The sequence below is a fragment of the Hemitrygon akajei genome, chromosome 8 (genome assembly GCF_048418815.1).
Source record: "Hemitrygon akajei chromosome 8, sHemAka1.3, whole genome shotgun sequence".
Classification (NCBI taxonomy): Eukaryota; Metazoa; Chordata; class Chondrichthyes; order Myliobatiformes; family Dasyatidae; genus Hemitrygon; species Hemitrygon akajei.
In genome coordinates this window covers 143,681,915-143,706,432 of record NC_133131.1, presented here as the reverse complement: position 1 = coordinate 143,706,432, position 24,518 = coordinate 143,681,915, and positions in this window count along the sequence as shown.

Sequence of the window (24,518 nt, the reverse complement as noted above, 5' to 3'; positions counted from 1 at the left end):
CTTCCCACTTGCAAATTCTCCAGCAACTTTTTTCGTTGTGTCAGTACAAGCAGATAACACCAGTTTCTGTGTTATATGTAAATATTTATCATTGCTGCACGTTCTTGGCCTCATGAGCTTTGAGTGTGGTAGTTTCTACTGTTTCATTAAGCCATTCCACTCTAAATGAACTAGCAGTTCTTTTGCATTTCATGCCCTTTGCTTCTTTAGAATTCAACATAGTGAATCAATCATTCCTTCAATAAAAATGCTATAAATTAACCAGTTCTAAATCTGCAGACAAATCATCACAAACTCCACATTGTTTACACCGTCCATATCATAAACTGGAAAAGGAAATGTGATTGTGTATGATCGTGAAATATACTTAGCATGTCAAGGTAGAGGGGACAACCTTTTTGTGCGCAATTTAAATTCCTTTGTGCATTAGTAGCAAAAGATGTGTGCCCATGCATACATGTAAATTGTAGAGGGAACATTGTTTCCAACCTACCACAGAAATTCCCTTTGCTTTCTCCATTCTTCCTCCTTTCCTGTGACTTAAACTAACTTTCCTCCTCCTGATAAAATGTTGTTGGCCTGATGTGTTTACTTCTTTCTACACAGATGCTGTCTGACCTACTGAGTGTTTAAATTTTAATTCAAACAATCATTGGTGTTCAGTTAGGGGATGTAATTTGCCAGAATCTGCTCCTGTTCAAAAATAAATTGTTGCAACAGTCAGGAACACTGATGATTGCCAGTGAATTTTGCAATCCATTTGAACAACAACATCACTGTTGTCATGTGGAATTAATTTAATTTCACTTGTGGTTCTTTTAGCCAAAGAATAACACAGACTGAATCCTCTGCATGTAAAAACAATAGACTCTATATAAGAAAGACTGACACTGTCATGGATTCACAAGTCAAGAGATGTATTGCCACACTCAAGTGCTCAGAGAGATTCACGAGCCAAATGATGTTTCATTTTGTGAATTTGATGAACATATGCCTACCTACCAGATTCCTATTATCATTATGCTGCTTAGTGAAGTAATTAGAAACAGAGATCATTGTTTGCAAATTAAGGTTATGTTTGCTTTTGAGTCTTGTAATTTTGTTCTGTTTTACTCATTCCTTTGGAGAGTAGATTTGAGCAAAATGGAGGTTTATTAGCATCGAATGCAAATAGTTATTCTGTATTTAATGTATCATTGATGAGGGAAGACTGACCATTTAATGGAACTTGACCAGTTTCCTTGTGACCAAAGAACGTTGTCAATTGGGTCATTATCCCACCATGAAATCTGTGCAACATTCTTTAAGCTTGTGAGGGAGATGTTTTCTTCAATAGTATCTTCTCTATTTTATTGTGGAGTTCAAATTCAATTACTTTCAGAGTTACACTTTCCATTTTACAAAGGGTTTATCCAGATATTAGTGTCAACTAGGGCATTTAGAACAAAATTCATCTCTTTGGTTGTAATTCAAAGTCTACAAAACTATCACAGTTTCTATTTGAACAGAGACTAACATAGAAAAATATTCCAGTGTTTGACAGAAGCATGAAGATACAAGAAAAGCAGTAAGCAAAGTCTTAGACAAAGTTGTTAGCTTTATGAAGTATCTCAAAGGAGGACAAAGGTTGAGCTGTGAGGATTTAGGGAAGAATTTCAAGGCCTAGGCAACTGAAGGAATATCTGCCTGTGATGAAAGACAGAAGTTTTTAACCTAATTGAAAACTACACCCTTAAGAACATCTGGAAAATTGATTTTTGTTTTCTGTACATAAAACTCCCTGCTGGCAATACATGTCCTACATGTTGCAATTCAGTATTCATTCACTTTTCTCATAAATGTTACGTGTGGCTTTCCAAGTATCTAAGCCTGTGTGACGGTGGTGAGAAAGGCTGGAAGAGGAGGGAACTTGAGAAAAGAAATGTTCATGACTGCATAAAATAAACTGACAATTTTGTTGAAGAAACAATTAAGGTAAAACCTGATCTAGTCTAGGACTTCTTATTGATTTTGATCTATAAAGATTAGTTTTATTTGTCACACGTATATCAAAACATACAATGAAATGTGTCATTTGCATCAACAACCAACATAATCTGAGTGTATGCTGCGGGCAACCTGCAAGTGTTGCCACACTTCTAGCACCAACATAGCGTGCCCAAAACTTACTAACCTTTATTAATCTATGTGTCTTTAGAATGGGGGAGAAAACTAGAGCACCTGGAAGAAAACCATGTGGTCATGGGGAGAATGTACAAATTCCTTACAGGGAGCGATAGGAATTGAATCCCAATTATTGGCACCGTAAAAAATTATGTTGGCCGCTATACTATTGTGCTGCCCTTTGTAAAGGCTAAAAGTAGATACATCTGAAGAATCCAAAAATTTCCCAAGCTCTAACAAACAATATAAAAACAAAACTTGCATTCTACAAAAAGTAATCAAAAAGTTCAACCTTTAATAATAATGCATAAGAAATTGAAAGCTGGAGCAGCAAGTGGGGAAAACACTATGGGGCTAAGTGAGATAATCCAGATAAAGACAGTAAGACTGGAATGATTTAATCATTAAATATTTTAAATTTACCACTTTTGAGTTTTGGGGTACAGTGGGAATAGTGATAGATGGTATTCAAACGGTAGTTTACAGAAGGTGGATAATAAGGGCTAGTGAGATAGAGTATAGTATATCTATAACAGGGCTAACGTTCCAGATGCAGCTGTCAAAATCTCTAAAAACATTCATTCCCTATTGACTTTGGAAGGCAACTTTACAGATGGGATGAGCAGAGTTGAAAGAGATTCATTTACTGGAAGCTTTGTCCTGAATCCTCTTAATGATCAGTAGGTATTTAATAGTTTACTCGTAGCTTAAACCTGGGTGGGGAGTTCTTTTCATGAAATATTTCATATACTCTTATCAATAAAGGAGAACACCCACTCTATCCTTGGAGTCATCCCTAGAAAGTCAAATTTAGTTTTACAAATTATAAAATGGAGGAATATAAAATATATGTGGCTGCACAAATAGTCAAGATTTGTGCTAAACAAATTCATGAGTTGATAATACTTATGATTGGGGCTTAATGTTGTCAACTTATTTATCACGTAACTAACTTTATTTATCTAATTGGATAATTTTGAAGCTCTTCTATATGTTCTTCTTGAGAATCATTGAGATTTGGAAAGGGACTTATGAAACAATGGAGGAATGTTCTAATTCTGAGTGGGATTCCATGAAAGGGGCAGAAACTGCACTTTGTAATGTCCATTGTAATGAACGAGAGATCATAAAGTACACTTGCTACATTGAGTGAACTACCTTAATTAAGTGAACTACCTTAACTACCTTATATTAAAAGCAAGAGGATAGTGAGGGATAATATTGGTCCCTTAGAGAATCAGGGTGGTCAGCTATGTGTGGAGCCGAGGGAGATGGGAGAGATTTTGAACAATTTCTTCTCTTCGGTATTCACTAAGGAGAAGGATATTGAATTGTGTAAGGTGTGGGAAACAGGTAAGGAAGTTATGGAACCTATGACAATTAAAGAGGTGGAAGTACTGGCGCTTTTAAGAAATTTAAAAGTGGATAAATCTCCAGGTCCTGACAGGATATTCCCCAGGACCTTGAGGGAAGTTTGTGTAGAGATAGCAGGAGCTCTGACGGAGATCTTTCAGATGTCACTAGAAACGGGGATTGTGCCGGAGGATTGGCGTATTGCTCATGTGGTTCCATTGTTTAAAAAGGGTTCTAGAAGTAAGCCTAGCAATTATAGACCTGTCAGTTTGACATCAGTGGTGGGTAAATTAATGGAAAGTATTCTTAGAGATAGTATTTATAATTATCTGGATAGACAGGATATGATTAGGAGTAGCCAGCATGGATTTGTGCGTGGAAGGTCATGTTTGACAAACCTTATTGAATTTTTTGAAGAAGTTACGAGGAATGTTGACGAGGGTAAGGCAGTGGATGTAGTCTATATGGACTTCAGCAAGGCCTTTGACAAAGTTCCACATGTAAGGTTAGTTAAGAAGGTTCAGTCGTTAGGTATTAATGCTGGAGTAATAAAATGGATTCAACAGTGGCTAGATGGGAGATGCCAGAGAGTAGTGGTGGATAATTGTTTATCGGGATGGAGGCCGGTGACTAGCGGGGTGCCTCAAGGATCTGTTTTGGGCCCAATGTTGTTTGTAATATACATAAATGATCTGGATGATGGGGTGGTAAATTGGATTAGTAAGTATGCCGATGATACTAAGGTAGGAGGTGTTGTGGATAACGAGGTGGGTTTTCAAAGCTTGCAGGGAGATTTATGCCAGTTAGAAGAATGGGCTGAACGTTGGCAGATGGAGTTTAATGCTGAGAAGTGTGAGGTTCTACATTTTGGCAGGAATAATCCAAATAGAACATACAGGGTAAATGGTAGGGCATTGAGGAATGCAGTGGAACAGAGAGATCTAGGAATAACAGTGCATAGTTCCCTGAAGGTGGAGTCTCATGTAGATAGGGTGGTGAAAAAGTCTTTTGGAACGCTGGCCTTTATAAATCAGAGCATTGAGTACAGAAGTTGGGATGTAATGTTAAAATTGTACAAGGCATTGGTAAGGCCAAATTTGGAATATTGTGTACAGTTCTGGTCACTGAATTATAGGAAAGATATCAATAAATTAGAGAGAGTGCAGAGACGATTTACTAGGATGTTACCTGGGTTTCAGCACTTAAGTTACAGAGAAAGGTTGAACAAGTTAGGTCTCTATTCATTGGAGCATAGAAGGTTGAGGGGGGATTTGATCGAGGTATTTAAAATTTTGAGAGGGATAGATAGAGTTGACGTGAATAGGCTGTTTCCATTGAGAGTAGGGGAGATTCAAACGAGAGGACATGATTTGAGAGTTAGGGGCAAAAGTTTAAGGGAAACACGAGAGGGTATTTCTTTACTCAGAGTGATAGCTGTGTGGAATGAGCTTCCTGTAGAAGTAGTAGAGGCCAGTTAAGTTGTGTCATTTAAGGTAAAATTGGATAGGTATATGGACAGGAAAGGAGTGGAGGGTTATGGGCTGAGTGCGGGTAGGTGGGACTAGGTGAGATTAAGAGTTCGGCACGGACTAGGAGGGCCGGAATGGCCTGTTTCCGTGCTGTGATTGTTATATGGTTATATATGGTTACCTTATTAGTTGAAGTAAAGATGGTCACAGAGAGTTTACATTCTTAATTCACTGGATTATTTTTCCTAACAATTCTCACTGTTTTTAAACAAAGAGTGCAGAGTTTTGAGGGGGAAGACAATGAAGATCCTTGCGGCGACATTAGCTTCTACTGTGAGGCGTCGAATCTGGCGACTGAATATTATTGGCCTATATGCTTTAAAATAATAGGTTTCATTGCCCACTTCTCCCGAACTGATAGAAACCCCGGGAAAGTGGCAGTGATGATTAGGGAAGGGGGAAGACATTGAAGTAGGAAGCTATCTGCTGATGCAGGATCTTCACCTGAAATGCCCAACTATCCCTTTGCCTCTACAGATGCTGCCTGACTCCGAGTTCCTCCAGCAGATTTTTTTCTGCTCCAGATTCCAGCACCTCCAGTGTCTTGTGTCCCCACATTATCTGCTCTGCTTTTGGATACTATGCAATAACAATTATTCTCTTGAGATAGCAAGGAGGAGGAAGTGTGTCATGCCTGCACACCACACTTGCACCCCTTTTACTGATTAATACATAAAATTAATGTGAATAAAGTACTCATCGCCTTTCCAATTATGTGATGGCCAGTAGGATCTCATGTAGAATGCATTGTAGGCCAGTCAATAATTTCTCCTTCAATATAAGTTCATTTTGCTATACTCAAGAGAGATATGATTAACACAAAAAATAATACTGCTGATGCTAGAAATCCAGAGTAACACACACAAAATGCTGGAGGAACTCAGCAAGTCAAGCAGCATCGATGGAATGGAATAATGAGTCGAGACCCTTCATTAGAAGTCTTCCCCAGAGGCCCAAAGCATCAACTGATTATTCCTTTCCATTGATGCTGCCTGACCCGCTGAGTTCCTGGTGCATTTTGTGTATGATATATGATTAACACTGAGGTAAAAATAATTCTGTTGACTGACAGGCCAAACACAAGGGACCAAATGATCTACAACTTTAGTGTTAAAACCCGTATTCCTATTTCAATACTTATTGGAGCTAATTGGTGTTTATTGCTTTGGTTTGCCTTGCTGTGGAACATGTTCACCTCCAGCTGAGAGCAGACAGAATTTCATTGAGTGAACATGTAAAGATCTCTCAATCAGACAGCAAATGCCATTTCATCAGTTTTCCAACAAATGTGATAACTGCCCCAGCTCATTCTAGCCAATAGTTGAACACTAAGCTCTGTTCTCTGTGCAATGCCAAAGTACAGAGGAAAATTAATTTATCTTTGTAGATTTGTGCACCTTTTGGTCCCAGGTGATTTTATTTTTCCCTTGGAATCATTTGGCTTTATTATAATGCTGTCAAGTCAAATAAGGTGTTACAGGAGGCAAGGCCATCAATCTGAAATCTTAATTTTGCCTCTCCTTCATCACAGATAATATTACTGATGTGAGAAGTATTTCTATTTTTTTTCCTGTTTTTACATTAGAGCCATGGAGAAATGCAGCATGAAAATACTATGTTTGTGTTGACCGTCTTCAATAATCCCACATTGAAACCTTTTAGTTCTATTTACATTCTCATTAATTCCCCCCAGGTTCAGCCACTTAGCCACACTTACAATTACAATTCACCTACCAACCCACCCAGGTGAATATGAAACTGCACACAGACAGTACCCGAGATCAGGATCGAACCTGGGCCTCTGCCATTGTGAGGCAACAACTCTGCACTGCGTTGCCCTGGCCATTTTCATTGCATCCATCCCTCCTACTTCCTCCCCCTCCAGCTAGATATTTGCCCCATGTAAACCTAACAAACTGTTGCATGAAGCACGTGAGTTTCTCATGGGACCAAGTTTTACTCTATTAAGTTGCTCTATTGAAAATGCTGCTTTGTTTTATTTCCCCTGATCTCTTTCTTCCACCTATGGTAATGCATTTATTCCATTCCATTCCCTTAAATATGATATGCATCTGGTTTGTGCTCCGGGATCCTATCATGCAAGCTTTGATTTCAGGTTTATAAGTATTTGATTAAAATATATTTGTAATGCCTTGGTTAAGATTTCTACAGCTATGCTGTAAAGTTTTTTTATTTATTTTAACAGTTTTCTGTGAAAGCTGTGTCTTGTTAATAATGGTGTTGTGGCTTTGGCTAAAGATAAAGAGCTGTGTTGTCCAAATTAGGAATGTTGTGTCAGCCATTAGGGGTTGTCTTGGTACGTGTTGTACTTTATGCTCAGTGGGATCCAATGGACGATTTGAGAGAGCTTGGTGGATCAGATTTCTGAAGGACAGTAGTCTGGTTTGGGGTCTTTTGGGCAGGAGCAGGGCACAAGGGAAGACGCCTGCAGAATATCACTCAAAGGAGAGACCCTGTCGTAAGAAGTGCTTTGTGCAGGCAAATTGTTCTGAGGAGGAAGTGCCGATACTCCTGAGTTAGCCAGTTCAAACTGTGGCTGGTGTCTTTCATGCATGTGAATATAGCGATACACCTGATACTACTTCAGACATGAGCTCCAACGTTCATGTGCACATTGGACTAGTTTAACTGTAATGGACCCTTTTATTTTTCTTTTCTTTTTCTGTTGGCTGTTTGATAAAGTTGAAATATTGGTAAATATACTTTCTTTGTATTTATGCTCATGCATAATCTGTCATTTCCTGCTGACCGGTAATTGTGTATGGGACAGTATTTACACATTTGCTGCAATCAATGTTCCATAACCAGAACATCCTAACCTGCCTGTCTACTTGAACCCCAAAGCATACCAACCCTAACGTATATTGCATATGAATGGTGGCCTTCTCGCCGCTGAGTCATGAGGCTGTTAGCACAGTTAGCTAGTGAGCCAAGTTTGTATACAAGCTCGATGAGAGGGTTATGTTTCATTTAAAAATATTTACTTTAATCCCAATTTAGAATACATGTCCTTGATTTACAGATCAATTTTTCAAATAATATCTAGTGTGGTATTCTCAACCAGAGGAATACACTGTACTGAAATACCTATAATGCATTTCACGCAGACTTTTTGCATAAGATTTTGCTGCACTGACCTTTTTCCAAGAACAGAGTCCCAGTAACAGGGACAGAGTAACAGTAACAAGAACAGAGTCCCAGTAACAGGGACAGAGTAACAGTAACAAGAACAGAGTCCCAGTAACAGGGACAGAGTAACAGTAACAAGAACAGAGTCCCAGTAACAGGGACAGAGTAACAGTAACAAGAACAGAGTCCCAGTAACAAGGACAGAGTAACAGTAACAAGAACAGAGTCCCAGTAACAGGGACAGAGTAACAGTAACAAGAACAGAGTCCCAGTAACAGGGACAGAGTAACAGTAACAAGAACAGAGTCCCAGTAACAGGGACAGAGTGATAGTAATAAGAACAGAGTCCCAGTAACAGGGACAGAGTAACAGTAACAAGAACAGAGTCCCAGTAACAGGGACAGAGTAACAGTAATAAGAACAGAGTCCCAGTAACAGGGACAGAGTAACAGTAATAAGAACAGAGTCCCAGTAACAGGGACAGAGTAACAGTAACAAGAACAGAGTCCCAGTAACAGGGACAGAGTAACAGTAATAAGAATGGAGTAATAGTAACATGGACAGTAACAGGGACAGAGTAACAGTAACAAGAACAGAGTCCCAGTAACAGGGACAGAGTAACAGTAATAAGAATGGAGTAATAGTAACATGGACAGTAACAAGAACAGAATCCCAGTAACAGGGACATTGAGGAGCAGATAGAGAGACAGATTCTGGAAATCAAGAAACAGTCATATATCAGTACCAGAAAATGTTGATCATAGTTCAAAAGAAGGCAGGTATGTATGAGCATCCATTGAACCTTTGTTAAACTCAATAAAACTGAACTTTTTTTAAAATAAAGAAACCTAGTTACATTTCACCGCCCAACCCCCTATAATTTGAGGTGTATAAAGTCTTGACTAGTTTAGATGATAGGAACCTATTCTTATCAGAAGATTGTTCAAGAATCATGGTAGCAAATAATTACTGTTTCAGACAAAAGATGCATTCTAACTGTAAAGGAAAGCTTTGCATAGTTTTGACCTGAAATTTACTGCCTAAGAATTGGACACTTTCAAATCAGTACTTCAGTTATTTGACTGCTGTATAAACTACTTTTCAAAAATGTTAGTCTGAAGCATGTAAACCCTGAGCCGGCATTTCTGTTTACAAGTCCTATTCTCGATTGACACTTTGTTGAAGTGATGAGGCCATGCCGCATGTTAGAGGTGCTTTCTTTCAAATGAGACATTAAACTGGGAATCCAGTAAGTTAACATTTGATAGTACTTTGTGGAAAAAATAGTGCAGTTATCCATAGTGACCTAGCATATCCCAAAGTCAAAAGAGATGAGCTTCTAGGTGAACTCGGGAACTTGGGTTCTCTGTGAAATCAGGAGTAATAAATCTGGATGTTATCCTTGATTTGGATTTGAATTTTAAATCCCACATAAACAAAGTGACCAGAGCAGCGTTTCTACACTTAATGAATATAGCAAAGTTAGGTCACATAATGATGCTGAAAACCTAATTCATGCCTTTATATCCAAGATGCTAGATTACTGCAATGCATTTCGTACTGGCCTTCCAAAGTAATCTATTGACAAACTTCAATTCACTCAGAACATTGCTGCTACACTTTTAACTAAAACCAGGATGAAGGAGCTGACTTCTAACTACTCTGCATTGGCTTCCTGTATCTTTCAGAATTGATTTTAAAATTCTCTTTCTTGAAAAATAATCTAGTGCTTTCCTGGCATATATAGAAAATAAACTCTTCGTGGGCTTCAAGCTGGGTACAGGTATCGATTAAAGCAACGTTTCAATGACAAACTGCCATCTTCAGGGATGAATTTTACCGTCGGTTGTAATCAATGCCTGTACCGGCTTGAAGCCTGAGAAGAGTTTATTTATTCTCTTACTTGTTTTTAAAGCTTTCAATGTTCTGGGAGCAGAGTGCATCACAGAATCACTCTTGCTTTATAATCCTGCTCGAGCTCTCAGGTCTTCTTCCAGGGTCTCTGAAATTTAAACAATCTCCTTCAAAAGATAATTGGCAGGTCAGCTTTTTCAACTACACTTCAAAACTGACAAAATCAATAAGAGATGCAAGCTCAGTTAATACTTCGAACTGCCAGATCAAAACCCATTTATTTAACCTTGCTTTTAACTAACATTTTCTCTTTTATTTTCATGTTTGCATTTGATCCCATTATAAAGCATTTTGAATTATGTTGTTTGTATGGAAAGTGCTCGATAAATAATTTATTATTATTATTAAAAGCAGATCATCATTGTGGAACTTTGGTGTTCACAAACCGGCAGTGTTTTTTTCATTAAGACGGTGACTACACTTCTGAGGTACTTCTGTCTTTATCTACCTTTCAAAACAGATTTAGGAAGTTCTTTGCAAATTCTAATTTCTCATTACATAAAATAAATATCCATTTGGTGGCTCTAATTCTTTTTGTAAAGCAACACTAAAGTGGTTATGGATGTGCCTGACCACATTTATTGCTCAAACAACATCGCTAAAATAAATACTTATTATTTTGTTATTCAAAAAACAAACGTTGGGTAGTATCTGTCTCTGGATTGAGCATTGCAACTCCTCCTTTACAAGGGAAGCAGGATTTCTAGGCACATGTCATTGGCTGCAAAGAGCACTGGGTCCTTCCAGGTCATGGAAGTCACCACATAATTACAAGTCTCTTTTTATTCCTGTCTTTCTTTGTAAATCCAATCCATCATCCCTGTTACTATTCTAGCAAGTTCCTGACAGTAAGTGCATGTGACACAAAACAACACTTACTTACAAAACAGAAGTGAAGAACAAGGAAATGACTGTGGCGTACAGACATAGAATCATAGAAATTTGTATTGCTGAAGAATACATTCATTCCATTCTGTCCAGGCTAGGCAGAAACACCATTTAGGCTAGTCTCACACGTCTATTCTCAGACCCTCACTTTCCACTTGGAGCGAAGACAAGGATCCTCTTGCCCTTAAGTCTCATCCTTAAAATTCACTGTTCCTTTTCCTGGAATTTCTATCATCGTCAACAGGATTTCATCAGCAGACTCTCTTCTCCTCTCCTTTCCATTCTGTATTCCAAAGGGACTACTATACCTGCAAATCTAAGCTTCCCTCTTCCATCTTTACCAAGCACCCTCCTCCATGTGGCACTTTCCTATGCAACTGTGGGCCACCCCTCCCATTTCTACCTTCGAGACAATTCTTCCAGCTGAAGCAGTTATTCACTTGCCCATCTTCCAATTCAGTGTGTTGCTGTCATGCTCGTGATGTGGTCTCCTCCAATTTGGAGAAAACAAACATTAGATTGCCTGTTTTTTCAGAAAAACTTTGTTTATTTCCAGTAATCTGCCACTCTTATTCTCCATCCCTCCACTTCCCTTTTGATTAATCTTTGATCTCCCATTCTGTTACAGTGAAGCCCATCATGAACTTGAGGAAGAGCAGAAGGAACTTTGTTGAATTCTTTACCAATGTCCATGTAGACAAAATGTTCTTATCTAACCTCATCCCTTATCTTTGTCATCTCCTAAAAAACATTCAATCAAGCTGTAAGGCACGATCTCCCCACAAAAAGTCATGCATGTTATCCCTAATAAGGTAAATTCTATCCCTAAGAAACATCTCCAATAATTGGCCTATCACTGATATAAGGCCCACCAGCATGAAGTTTCTTAGTTTGTCCCTTTTGCTCTTCTTAAGCAATGGAACATTACTGGCTATTGTCCAGTAATCTGGGACCTTGCTTGTGGCTGAAGAAGTTATAAAGATCTCTGAAAAGACCCTAGCAAACTCCTCTCTTGCCTCTCTCAATAACTGGGATAGATCCTATTAGGCTCTAAGAACTCATTCATCATAATGTTCTGCAAAAGATTCAACATTTCTTCCTTCTTAATATCAACATGCCCTAGAACATCAGCATACCCCCTCTTGATCTCACCATCCTCCACATCCTTCTTGGTGATTATTGATGCAAAGTAACAATGCAAAGTAAATTGCTCATTTCCTTGTCCACTTCTTCTGCTTCCAGGCATAAATGCCCTCATTTTTCCTTGAGTGGCCCTACCCTCTCCCTAGTTGCCATCATGTTCCTTTCTGCTTCCATTATATTCCTCAATGGCCCTGTCCAATTTCAGCTTCCTTTATCTTATAGACTAAATTTACAATATTTTCTCATCTAATATCTCTGAACACTGCCATATTCCACTTTCTTCCTCTTAGGAACATGTTGGTCCCAAGTTCTGACCAGCTGGCCTTGAAGTGACTCCAACGTATCAGATGTGGATTTACCCAGTAACAGCTGCTCCTAATCTATTCCCCCCCAGCTCCCCCCAAACACTTTTGGATGCAGCCTGGCCCCAATTTAGCTCTTTTCCCCAAGGTCCAGTCTTCCTTTATCCAGTCATGATCACCGTTCCTGAGATCTTACACCACTGAAACTCTCATCACCTGGCCAGGCTCATTTCCCAGTCCAAGGTTTCATATGGCCCCTTCTCTGGTTGGATTATTAAAATACTGTTTCAAGAAGTTCTCCTGGATGCACCTAACGAATTCTGCCCACCTTAGCCTCTGGCACTATAGAGGATATTACAGTACCGCTACAACAAACTCGTTGCATCTTTCAATAATCTGCCTAAAGTAACTGTTTTTCTATCTCCAATGAAATATTGAGAGGCCTATAGTGTAACCCCACCCTTGTGATTTGATTTTGCCATTTTCTGCATTCTATTGAAGGGTCATCAGCTGACACTTAGATTCCATTTCTCTCTTCTCAGATGCTGCCCGATCTGTCGCACAATGTTGGTGTTCTTTAGTTTTTAGATTTCCTGCATTTGCTTTATGATTACAGACATGAGACTTTTGTTACAAGGTAGGACTAAGGTTCTGGATGTATAAAGTATTCAATATTCCCACAGTCAGAATACAGAAAGATTGAAACACACTGAAACATTGTGCTAAATAACTGGATGTGGTGGTGTTCGCAATTATTTACAAGGAAGCCTTAGTAGTTTAAGTTGTCTACTCCAGATGGCAAACTGTGAGGACAAGCCAAACTTAAAATGTGGAAGGGCATGTTGAACAACAATCAAGTAATTAATCTGAATCATATTCGCCAAAGACTAACTTTTGGCCAAGTCTTTAGCAGAACTTATATACCCCCTAAATGACACTGAGGGATCAATAATATCCTCTTAAGTGGGTGGATGGAACCCCAGTTTATCACCTCAACTTGAAATCACTACTTTGAGTTATTCCTTTACTCCTCTTCACATGCTCAAGTCCTGGAGTTCACGACTTGAGTTCAGGAACAGTTATTATCCCTCAACCATCAAGCTCTTGAACCTGAGTAGATAACTTCACATGCCCCATCACTGAACAGTTCCCACAACCTATGGACTCACTTTCAAGGATTCTTCATCTCATATTATTGATAATTATTGTTATTTATTAGTATTTCCCTTTTTGTATTGGCACAATTTGTTGTCTTTTGCACATTGTTTGTCCGTCTTGTAGGGGGTAGTGTTTTATTGATTCTTTTGTTTTTCTTATATTTACTGTGAATGCCTGTAAGAAAATGAATCTCAGGGTTGTATATGGTGACATAAATGTACTTTGGTAATAAATTTACTTCCAACTTTGAAGGCTTAAACCAACAACCTTAAGGCAACAAACACATCTCTGGGATGTAACAGGAGCAATAAATGGGACTTATTGGGTTAAGAGCTGTTTAAAACAAGAAGTAACAGACTTCTGGAGCCTAACAAAGTTTCCAAGCTTGAAAACACTGGATCAGTGACTGAACACTTGCCCCTGAATCCAAAGCTCATTAAACTGAACTCCTGAGACTTGAGTACAAGAGTCCTGGCTGGCTCTTCAGTGACAGAGTCTTCCTCTTCTCTCCCCTTGGCAGTCCTTTGTGGTATCTGATGTCTTACTTTCCTTCCAGCTTTGTGGGGTCAGTCAACTGAAGGGGCCAATGTGGGTTTTGACAGATGGGGAAGGAAATGATTAAACTAGTGGGTGGGTCCAGTTAGTAATGGTGCATTGCTCATAGAATTTTCTCTGAGCTTCTGCGTACTCCCAGCTGATAGGCTGTATGCTCTCATATATCCCAGATGCTGCTTCCCTGCTTTGATCAGCGATAGGACGGGAAATCCCATGAGTCAGTGAAGATGAATGAGTTAGCACTGGCTTGGATCTCTGCCTCTGATTGTGCATATGTACAAGTGTTGCCTGCTGACTACAACTCTACAATTGGAGTGACACGAGTTAGCGAGAGGAAGTGAGGTGCAGTATCGTGACAAGAAAGATAGAGGGGAATATGGGAGTGATGTGATGACGTAGTCTTACTTCACTACTCTCTGCACTGTGAATGGATCTTGGAAGACCTATTGGTTAGGATAAAGCTTGTATGGTATCTGTAGAATGGTTAAGCAATTCTGCCAAGTTTGGCAATGATTCTCTTAAATCCTTTTCAGTTGATGAATTAAATCAAAAAGGATGTGAAAAGGTTGATTCTGCCCCGTTTGTTTATCTTAGAGGAAAGATCACATGTCCATTTTTCATCTTGATAATGGTTTCCACAGTGCTATTCTGAAAACAGCTCTTTATACACTGGGAACTGCAGTTAGGGAGAAAAATTGCTTTGCCATTTGAGATCCAACAACTAGTTGAAAAGCTTAAGAGTCAAGTCTGTTGAGAGCTAAAAAGAGAGGAGAGCTTATCAAAGACAAACAGGGAGTCGGTGTCTGCTGATATGACAACTTCAATGAACTCCTTAACTGAGACCGTGTCCTTATCAAGACTTTGACACTATCCAGTCCAATGTCGCTGCTACACCAGAACAACAGGATGTTGAAAAGACCCTACAGCAGGATTAGGGAGCAGATGGGATGTATCCATGTGGAAATTCTAAGACTTGATGGAAGAGAATTTTTGGCATCTCATTCATATGGGAAGACAAGGTGGCACAGTGAAACAGCTGCTGAAGCTGCATCAATTCCCACCTCTGATGTTGTCTCTATGGTGTTTGCACATCCTCCTCATGACCACAAGAGTTTCCTTCAGGTTGTCAAGTTCCCTCCTATAATCCCAAAGATTTACAGGGTAGCAGGTGAGCTGACCACAATAGATTGCCCCTAATGTCTAGGTGAGCTACATAAACTGGGTGGAATTGGTGGAGCAGAATTCGGCCATTCGGATCATGAACTGAATTCTGATATGAATTGACTTTATGACTTACATACTTCATAAACATAAGGAGTAAAAAATTTTACATTTCCTCTGTGTCTAAATGTGCAATGTGCAAGTTATAGTAACTTGTAATAAATAGTATGTACAACAGGTCAGTCAATCTAACATAGAAATACAATTGTATCAGCATGAATCAATCAGTCTGATGGCCTGGTGGAAGAGGCTGTCCTGGAGCGTGTTGGTCCTGGCTTTTATGCTGCGGGACTGTTTCCCGGATGGTAGCAGCTGGAACAGTTCGTGGTTGGGGTGATTCAGGTCTCCAAAGATCCTTTTTACATACCTGTCTTTGTAAGTGTCCTGAATAGTGGGAAGTTCACATCTACAGATGCACTGGGCTGACCGCACCACTCTCTGCAGAGTCCTGCGAATGAGGGAAGTACAGTTCCCATATCAGGCTCTCATACCAGGCAGTGATGCAGCCAATCAAGATGCTCTCAATTGTAACTCTGTAGAAAGTTCTTAGGATCTGGAGGCCATACTGAACTTCTTCAACCTTCTGAGGTGAAAGAGGCTGTTCGTCGAGACTGTTCCAACATTTCATTGTGGCTGATCCATTTCTCTCTCTCAACCCCATTCTCCTGCCTTCTCCCCTTAACCTTTCATGCCCTGACTAGTTAAGAATCTATCAACCTCCACCTTCACCTTAAATAACCTCAATGACCTGGCCTCCATAGCCACCTGTGTCAATGAATTCCAGAGATTCACCACACTCTGGCTAAAGAAGTTCAGCCTCATCTCCATTTAAAATGGACATATCTCTATTTTGAGGTTGCATCCTCTGGTCCTAGACTCCCTCCACTGTGGGAAACATCTTCTCCGTATCCATTCTATATAGATCTCTCAATGTTTGCTAGGTCTCAAAGAGATCGCCCCTCGTCTTCCAAATTCCAATGAGTCCAGTGCTAGAGCCATCAATCGCTCTTCATATGATAAGCCTTTCAGTCCCGGAATTATTTTCGTTAACCTCCTTTGAACCCTTTTCAGTGTCTGCACCTCCTTTCTTAGATAAAGGCCACAAAAGTGCTCACAATACTCCAAGTGAGGCCTCACTAGTGTTTAATAAAGCCTCAGCATTACATCCTTGTTTTTAGATTCTAGTCCACTCGAAATGAATGCCAACATTGCATTTGCCTTCCTCACCACCAACTCAACCTATAAGATACCTTTAGGGAATCCTGCACAAGGACCCCTAAGTCGCTTTGCAGCATTGGAGGAGGGGCTAGGAAAGATGGTGCAAGTGGTTTTTGCAGACCCAGGTGACTCCTTCCAGTTTATCTATGAAACAGTTTATTCTTGCTCTTTTATGTCTCTTTTCCTTTTCAAGGTGATTGGGGTTCTGGTGGAGTACATGATCTAGAGTTCAAACAGTTCTTTGTAAGCCGTAGGTTTTCAGACCGGCTTGCGTCCTGGCACTTTGCTATCTCTAGGAACAATCTGGAAGTAGTGTGCCTTCATGGAGCAGTCCTGGAGACAGCCCAGTTCCTCACTCATTTCACTGACTGAAGTGTCGACAGGTGGTGTGTGCTACTGTTGGAGGAAGGCCCCTCTACTTGAACAATCGTTCTCCCTTTAGATAGTGAATGAGAGCCTGTTGGTCCTCAAGTCGGGGGTTTGGAGAAGCGATACAGAAGATTGTAACGTTAGAACAGCGAGTTGCTGGTCTCTTCTCTCGTTGTTGTTGGAGCGAACTTTTTCTCTCCCTCAATGAAGAGAGAGAGAGAGAGCCTTTCGGAGATGCTGAAGTGCTCGGTAATGAACAGCAGGGGTCGGTGCCCCCTGGGTGGTAGGGGGAGGGTCAATGCTTCTGCTGCTGATTGTGTGATGAGAGGGGGATGGGGGCTTTGGGGTTCTGATGTTTCTATTATTCATCCTATGGAATTTCTTGTTTTGTGGTTGTTTGTGAAGAATAAGAATTTCAGGTTGTATTCTGCATACATTCTCTGATATTAAGTTTTAACCATTTGAATCTCAGATTTTAATTCTCCCCGTTTAGAAAATAGTTTACGCTTTTAATCCTTTTACCAAAGTGTATGACCATACACTTCCTGACACTGTATTCCATCTGCCAGTTCTTTGCCCATTCTCCTAATCTGAAGGCTCAAAAGCTTCATTTTATTGTCAACGTATGCATGCATGATACAACTCTGACACTTGTCTACTCCAGATAGCCATTAAAAACAGAAAGACTATGGGAGCTAGTGAAAGAAAAGACATTAACTCCACCCACTGGCACGAAAAAGAAAAGAAACAAAACTCACTGACCCCAAAAATCACCCCCACAGCAAAAAACAGCCACAATAACAATCACTGATCCCTTACCGATAAAAATCCCTAATCCTCGACACCTTCATGCTCAGAAAAGAACAGTGGCATTAGCACCAAACCCCCAACACCCGCTTTACACACAAAAATTAATCTTGCCAGTCGGCCACAAGAAGGAAAACACCATATAACTGAAGGAAACCAATATAATGTACAGTCCATTAATCAGATGGATCTCAGAATATGAGAAACGTTTTTTCATCTGTATACAAAGAGAGCAACGGCACAAACTCAGTCCTTCCATAAAGAGTGATCGCCGACCCAGATCCTAACACCGCCAACCCGGATCATAACACCACCGATCCACTCACGTGTGCTGATCCAGCTGTTGACTGACCATCTCTGTTGTGAGCCATTGCTGACCCCTCTGCATTCACCTCAAAGCTTCCTCACCACTTTGAGATGGAGTCGTTCATGACCACGTACCTCGTCTCTGGTCTTTTCCATGAGTCAGCTTGTGTTCTTGGACCATTTTGGCCCCTGTCTCTGATCCCCACGAGGCATCCCTCCAGACAAAGCACAGCGCGGGGTCCTCTGATCGAGTTCCAAACTGTACATCACAGGCTCCAACCATTTCCGTAACACAAACAAAACAAAAAGAACAAGCAAACAATGTAGAAATGTGAAATAATTGGATAAATTTGCTATCTGGAAGATGTCACCCAAGGAATCGTTTGCTGGCTCCATCTTGACTAGATTCTTTCTAAGTCCTTCTGTAGCCTCTTTGTTTGAATTAATATTGGATGGATGTAAATGTGTGGCTGATGGTTGGTATGCACTCAGTGGGCCGAAGGGCCTGTATCCATGCTGTATCTTACTTTAAACCTAAGAGGGCATGCTGTCATCGTAATAAAGAATGGAGGCAAATCTGATTGTAATCACTGCAAAGAATTCTTTGCCATCTGTCATAATGACATTTCTGTATTTATTTTTATTAATTTTATCTAGAGACACAATGTGGGACAGGCCCTATCCCCAATGAGCCGTGCTGCCCAGCAAACCACCTATTTAAAGCTAGCCTAATCGCAGGACAATTTACCATGACCAATTAGCCTAATAGCTGGTACATCTTTGGGCTGTAGGAGGATACCAGAGCACCTGGAGGAAACCTATGCTGTGACTGGGAAAATGTACAGACTTCTTACAAACGCTGCTGGAATTGAACTCTGATGCTTCAAGCTGTACTACAGCACAACTGGATGAAGTGCTAGATCCAGGTACCAAATACCCTCTCCGATTGTTGGAAAAGATCACATGTTATTGTTTAAGCATTCTGTAGGTTTTTCACAATGTGTGACATATTTTGAGGATGTGCTGAAATTTTGGAAACGTTTTTAACATTTTTGTGCTTAATAGTGGAAAATGAAGATGTCTTCACTACAGTAAAGGAGGTAATATGTGGATGTAATATTTAAACATTTCACCAAGTATTTTTAATTTTAAACTATAGTTAGTTTGTGCACTGTTTTTCAACGAGGACTGATTTGTACTGAGATTGCTTTTTCAGACGTAGTTAGGGTAATTTGGTTGGAACACATTCCAGATGAAAGTGTTTAAAAAGAATGGATAGGAGGTTGGAAAAACATACTTAAACAGGAATGTGATAATGCAAAACTTGAGAGAAAAAAAACAAAAAGGCTGTGACATGTAAAATTGGATTTGCAAAGATACAAAATTGATGTACTATGTTAGTTTGTAGTTTTGCATATTGGAAGTATTTCAAATTATGGTCTGCCACAAATATTATAAGGGTCTTGAAAGGACCGTGGGAATGGCTGAGACAGGAAATTGGCAGGACAAAAACTGGTTCCTCTGCTTAGCTTCTAAAAATTTGACATGTTCAGTACTTAACCATAAGACGTTTTTGCATCCCTATTAATGTCCTGATCTTTACTATGCTTAGTCACTAAATTGGGAAAAGAATACATTAAAAATAGTGAATAAATTTCCATTAAATACTTGTGTAGATCTTATCATTTTCCACTTAGGTTATAAGTAATTTCCTTTTTTACATGTGATACACAGAAAGTGTCTCTGATAGTGAGGTCCCTATAAAAATAATGGCTTACAAGCTAATTTTGGTAATTCATATTTCAACTTTGACAATAAAAATGAGTTTTATTAAATAAAATAAGCAAAAGAATTTCAACTGACAAATAAATTGCAAATTTTCAATGACTTGCTGACAACCATCAGTAAATAATACATTTCTGCCTTTGGTTGTTTGGAGGAAGGTGTAATGGTCAGAATGACAGTATGATATGTATAGTACAAACATAGGACATTTGGCCCAACTAATCATTGCTGGTATTCACTTTTCACATGTGCCTCTTCCCACTCTCTTCATCAAACCCTTCCATTACTTTGTCAGTCATATCTATGCTGTTCTTTGTAACAGAGTTAACCTGCACAGAAAACAGGCTCTTTGGCCCGAGTCATCTATGACGACCAAGTTCCATACCTGAGAAAGTCTTACTTGCTTCCATTTGGCCTTTAACCACCTAAACCTTTTCTATCCACGTCTTTGTTAATATTTTAACTATACCTACCTTTACTTCTTCCTCTGGCAGCTGGTTTCATAAACCCTCCACCCGCTGTGTGAGGAGTGGGTGGCACGGTTGCATTGTGGTTAGTGCAATGCTCTACATCCCAGAGACGTGGGTTCAATTCCCGACACTGTCTGTAAGGGGTTTGTATATTTTTCCTATGGCCACGTGGTTTCCTCCAGGTGTTCCGGTTTCCTCCCACTGTCCAAACTTGTAGTTTAATTGTAAAATTGTCCTGTGATTAGGCTCAGTTTAAATGAGGGGTTGCTGGGCTGGATAGCTTGAAGGGCTGGGAAGGCCACTCCATGCTGTATCTCAATAAGTAAAAGAGTTGCCCCCCACCCCCGCTCTTTCTCCTATCACCATTAGTTTTACATGCCTCTTGCCCTGGGAAAGACAATGTGACCACAATTGGTCATTAGTGAGTTCCACACTCTCAGCACTCACGAGATGGATGAGGTTTGCGGGGGTGGTGGGGGGGGGGGGCAGAGGAAAATGTTGTTTGAAGTAGTCTGCACAACTGTGACTGGGTTTCTTTTTCCCCAGGCTCCAAAGCCTGAGAGATCCAAGAGGAAGTGGCAAGTTGGATCATCCAAAACTGGCTCTGCGTCAGAAAGCAGAAGCTGGTAGTTAGCAGATGTTTGCAGTGGGTCAGTGGGAGTTGATGATAAATCACATGGTGTTTGTGATATACATTCAGCCTCCCAAACATTTGTTCCATTCACATCCATCGCACAATGAGTGCAAATGAAGGCCGAGGTCTGAGTTAGCGAGAAATCTAAACTGAGCAATACAGCACAGAAACAGGCCCTTCAGCCCATTTAGTCCGTGCCAATTGAAAACGGTAAACGCTGGAAGTGCTCAGAAGATCGGGCAGCGTCTTTGGAAAAAGGAAACAGAATCGACTTTTCAGATTGAATACTCTTCTCACCTTTTGACCGTAAAGGTTAACCATTGTTCTCCTTCCATAAGCAGTGCCAGAATGTTCCCTGCAGTCTCTGTTTTTATAGCAATGCTTGCCAGCACCCAGCCACCCACCTGGGCTACTTTGACAATTCCTTCCGTGTCAGCAGCTGCTCAGAGTGAGAGGGCAGCAAGGGCTGGAGGCTCCACACAATGGTATGTAATCCTTCGTGATTAAACAAAATCTTTGGCTGCAGTGCTAAGAACCTAGTGAGAACTCCTGCTGTCCGAAAGTGCTGTCATAGCAGTGAAGCAGTGATTTATTCTGCAGTCTGTTACGGTTTAACTTGTGCTGCCTCAGTGCACCGTTGTCATGAATTGATCTGTATGGACAAGCATGCAAGACAAGTTTCTCACAGTACCTCGGTAAACCTAACAGTAAAAAACCAGTTTACCGATCTCATTGTTGCACGGATTGGTACAGAGTGATCCACTGATGCAGAGGATGCCTGCAAGGGATGGTGTCGGGGAGAGCAATGCTGAGCTGCGAGAATCTGGCCAACTTGGGAAGCATGGGCCGCTGCTGGGCACGGGCAGATGTTGCTCCGTGCTTTGACAGACCCACCCGAGTCTCCAGTGTCTCTCTTCAGCTCCTGATCTGATGGATGCAGTGGAAGCTGCTGCCCCCCACTTGTCCCGCTGTTCACAGCCAAGAGACGGTAACAAGCCAAACAGCGAGCAGTGGCAGGTGAAATTGTTACCATTGAGAAATATTACTCCCAATCGTATGTGATTTATATTTTTAATGCAGCACGTTATCAGAAAACCTGAAAGTCCAGCTGTATCACATACACTGGTTCAATTTTATCTATTCAACTACAAACAACCTGAACTGATTTACTCTTCACTAAATAGCAGAAAAACAATTTATCCATTTATTGTTTGTAAGATTTTGTGGTGCATAAATTTTGACATATAGTAAGCTTTTCCCAATTTTGCAGTATTGTCTGCATTTTAATAACACGTAACTGTCTGAGATGCTTAGAGATTGTGAGACTTTTATGAAAATCACATCTTGCTTTATTCTACAAGAGATATGTACAGACCTTGTTGAAATTATTCTCAATTTCAGCACTCGCCATGTGTTATTGTACACCTAGTCCTTTGCTTCCTCAAGCTGGCTTGTAGCATCTGGGATGGATGATAATGATCAGTTTGAAGAATTAAAGGAGTAGAAGGTACTTAGACCAGTTTAGATGGGAGTAGTCAAGACCTTCCTCGGGATAATGACTATATGTCATCTTCCAGTTGCATGTGATAGTTTCTCTCCTATCCTTAGGAAAGACTTAGTGATGGTTGGAGAAATTTTGGAGCATTCTCTACCCATTCTCATTTCTCTCTCACTACTTTGCTTGGAAGCAGGCTGATGGTGACCTGCTTCGATTTATATACATCAGCAGCTTACCACGGGACCCACTGGCCTTGTGCAAGCTCCAAACATGCACATGAACTCTGCCTCCTTTTTCCAGTCTTTATCTCAGGCTGCTGAGGACAAGGAAGTATCTTGGCTGAGGCCTATTACCTCAGCAAACAAGTACAATCAAATCTAATTCATTCCTGGCCCCCTTTTGACTCAGACCCACAAGTAGCGGTGTGTTTATTGAGCTCTTGTGGAAATTTTGGCTACAGTACAGAAAAGTAATAACAGTCTCCTGAAAGGCACTGAGAATGGATTTTGCACAGAGGTTTCAACTGCATGTAATCAGAATGAAATTGAATTATGTTTCAGGGTATTCATCCTGTTTCCCGGTGATAGAAGTTGGTGATTACTGACATGTTTAAGAAAATCAAACTAAAAGACAAAAAAGGTCTTCCAGTGTATTCCATGAGGAGATGGTGGATTCAGTTTAAGTCCTTCTCCTGAGAGATGCTGCCAACGAAGGGTAAAATACAGCTGTGTGCAATTTGCCATGGTCTACAACGGGACAGAGGTTTTCTAGAAGCATGTGACTGCCAGAAAAAACAAATATCCAGTTGGAATAACAAGAAAAATAACTGTTTGCCAGAAAACTGAAATTAAAAACAGAAAATATCGGAAATATGCGGTAAGTCTATCAGCACTTGGAATCCTAGGTTAATCGTTTGGCTAGTTTCAGCATCAGTCACACTGGAATCAATATCACAATCAGGTTTATTATCACCGGCATGTGTCGTGAAATCCTGAAGGACTGAGGATTTTCAGAAATCCTGTTCACTGCTGGATTTGAAATGCCAGCTATTTCACTTTTTATATAAATCCTGTTTTATAATATGAGAATATCTTGCTCGGGACCCTTGGCGTCTATGTGAGGGAAAAGCAAGGAAGATCTGAACTCAAGCAGGTTTAGACTTTTCTTCGAACAGCATGAAAGATTATTGAATTCCTCGTTCTGTGTTACAAATACACAGTCATTCCACAGGTTGCAAAATTCTGCCCTAAAGATAATGTTCACCAGCACCATTTCTGAGGAACATTTCTCTCTATTCATGGATCCCTGCGTTCTAATTCAAAGTTGGGTTTCTAGAGCAACAACATAACTCATTACAGGAAGCTATTTTGACAGTTCCAATGCCCTCTGAAATCTTTGCAGTTATTGAATGAATTTTACCAAAAAGACGGTCACCAAAATATATTTTTGCCCCTTTCTTTTGTTATATTGACCGTAATGGACAGTGATGATGGTTCTTCCTTATTGCTTATCAAGGTACAATGTGAAAGTCAAAGCTGAGTTTATTGTCATAGGCGCACATACACTTACAGGTGCATTGAAAAGCTTACTTGCAGCATCGCACACACGCACATCACACTTGATACGCAGCATTCACAAGAATAACGTAAATGTAAAGAATATGCTTTTTCATTATAATAAACCACAGAACAATAAAAACAAAAGGCCGTTTTAGTGCAATGTGTTCAAAATATTCACGGTGTTGCTAAATTGTAGTGATTAAGGTTGTGCCATTTGAAAGCAGCTGCTCTAGAACCTGGTGATGTTGGAACTCAGCTTCTGTACCTCTTACCTGACGGTAGCTAAGAAAAGGTGGTAAGGCTTGGATGGTGTCAGTCTTGTATGATAGTTGTTGCCTTCCTGAAGAACTGCCTCCTGTCAATAGCACCGATGGTGGGAAGAGACGTGCCCATGATGTTTTAGGTAGATTCCATTTCTCCCTGACACTTCTTACATTCCTATACATTCTAATTACTGTACCAGTCCATGATGCAACCAGTCCACATACTTTCTTTC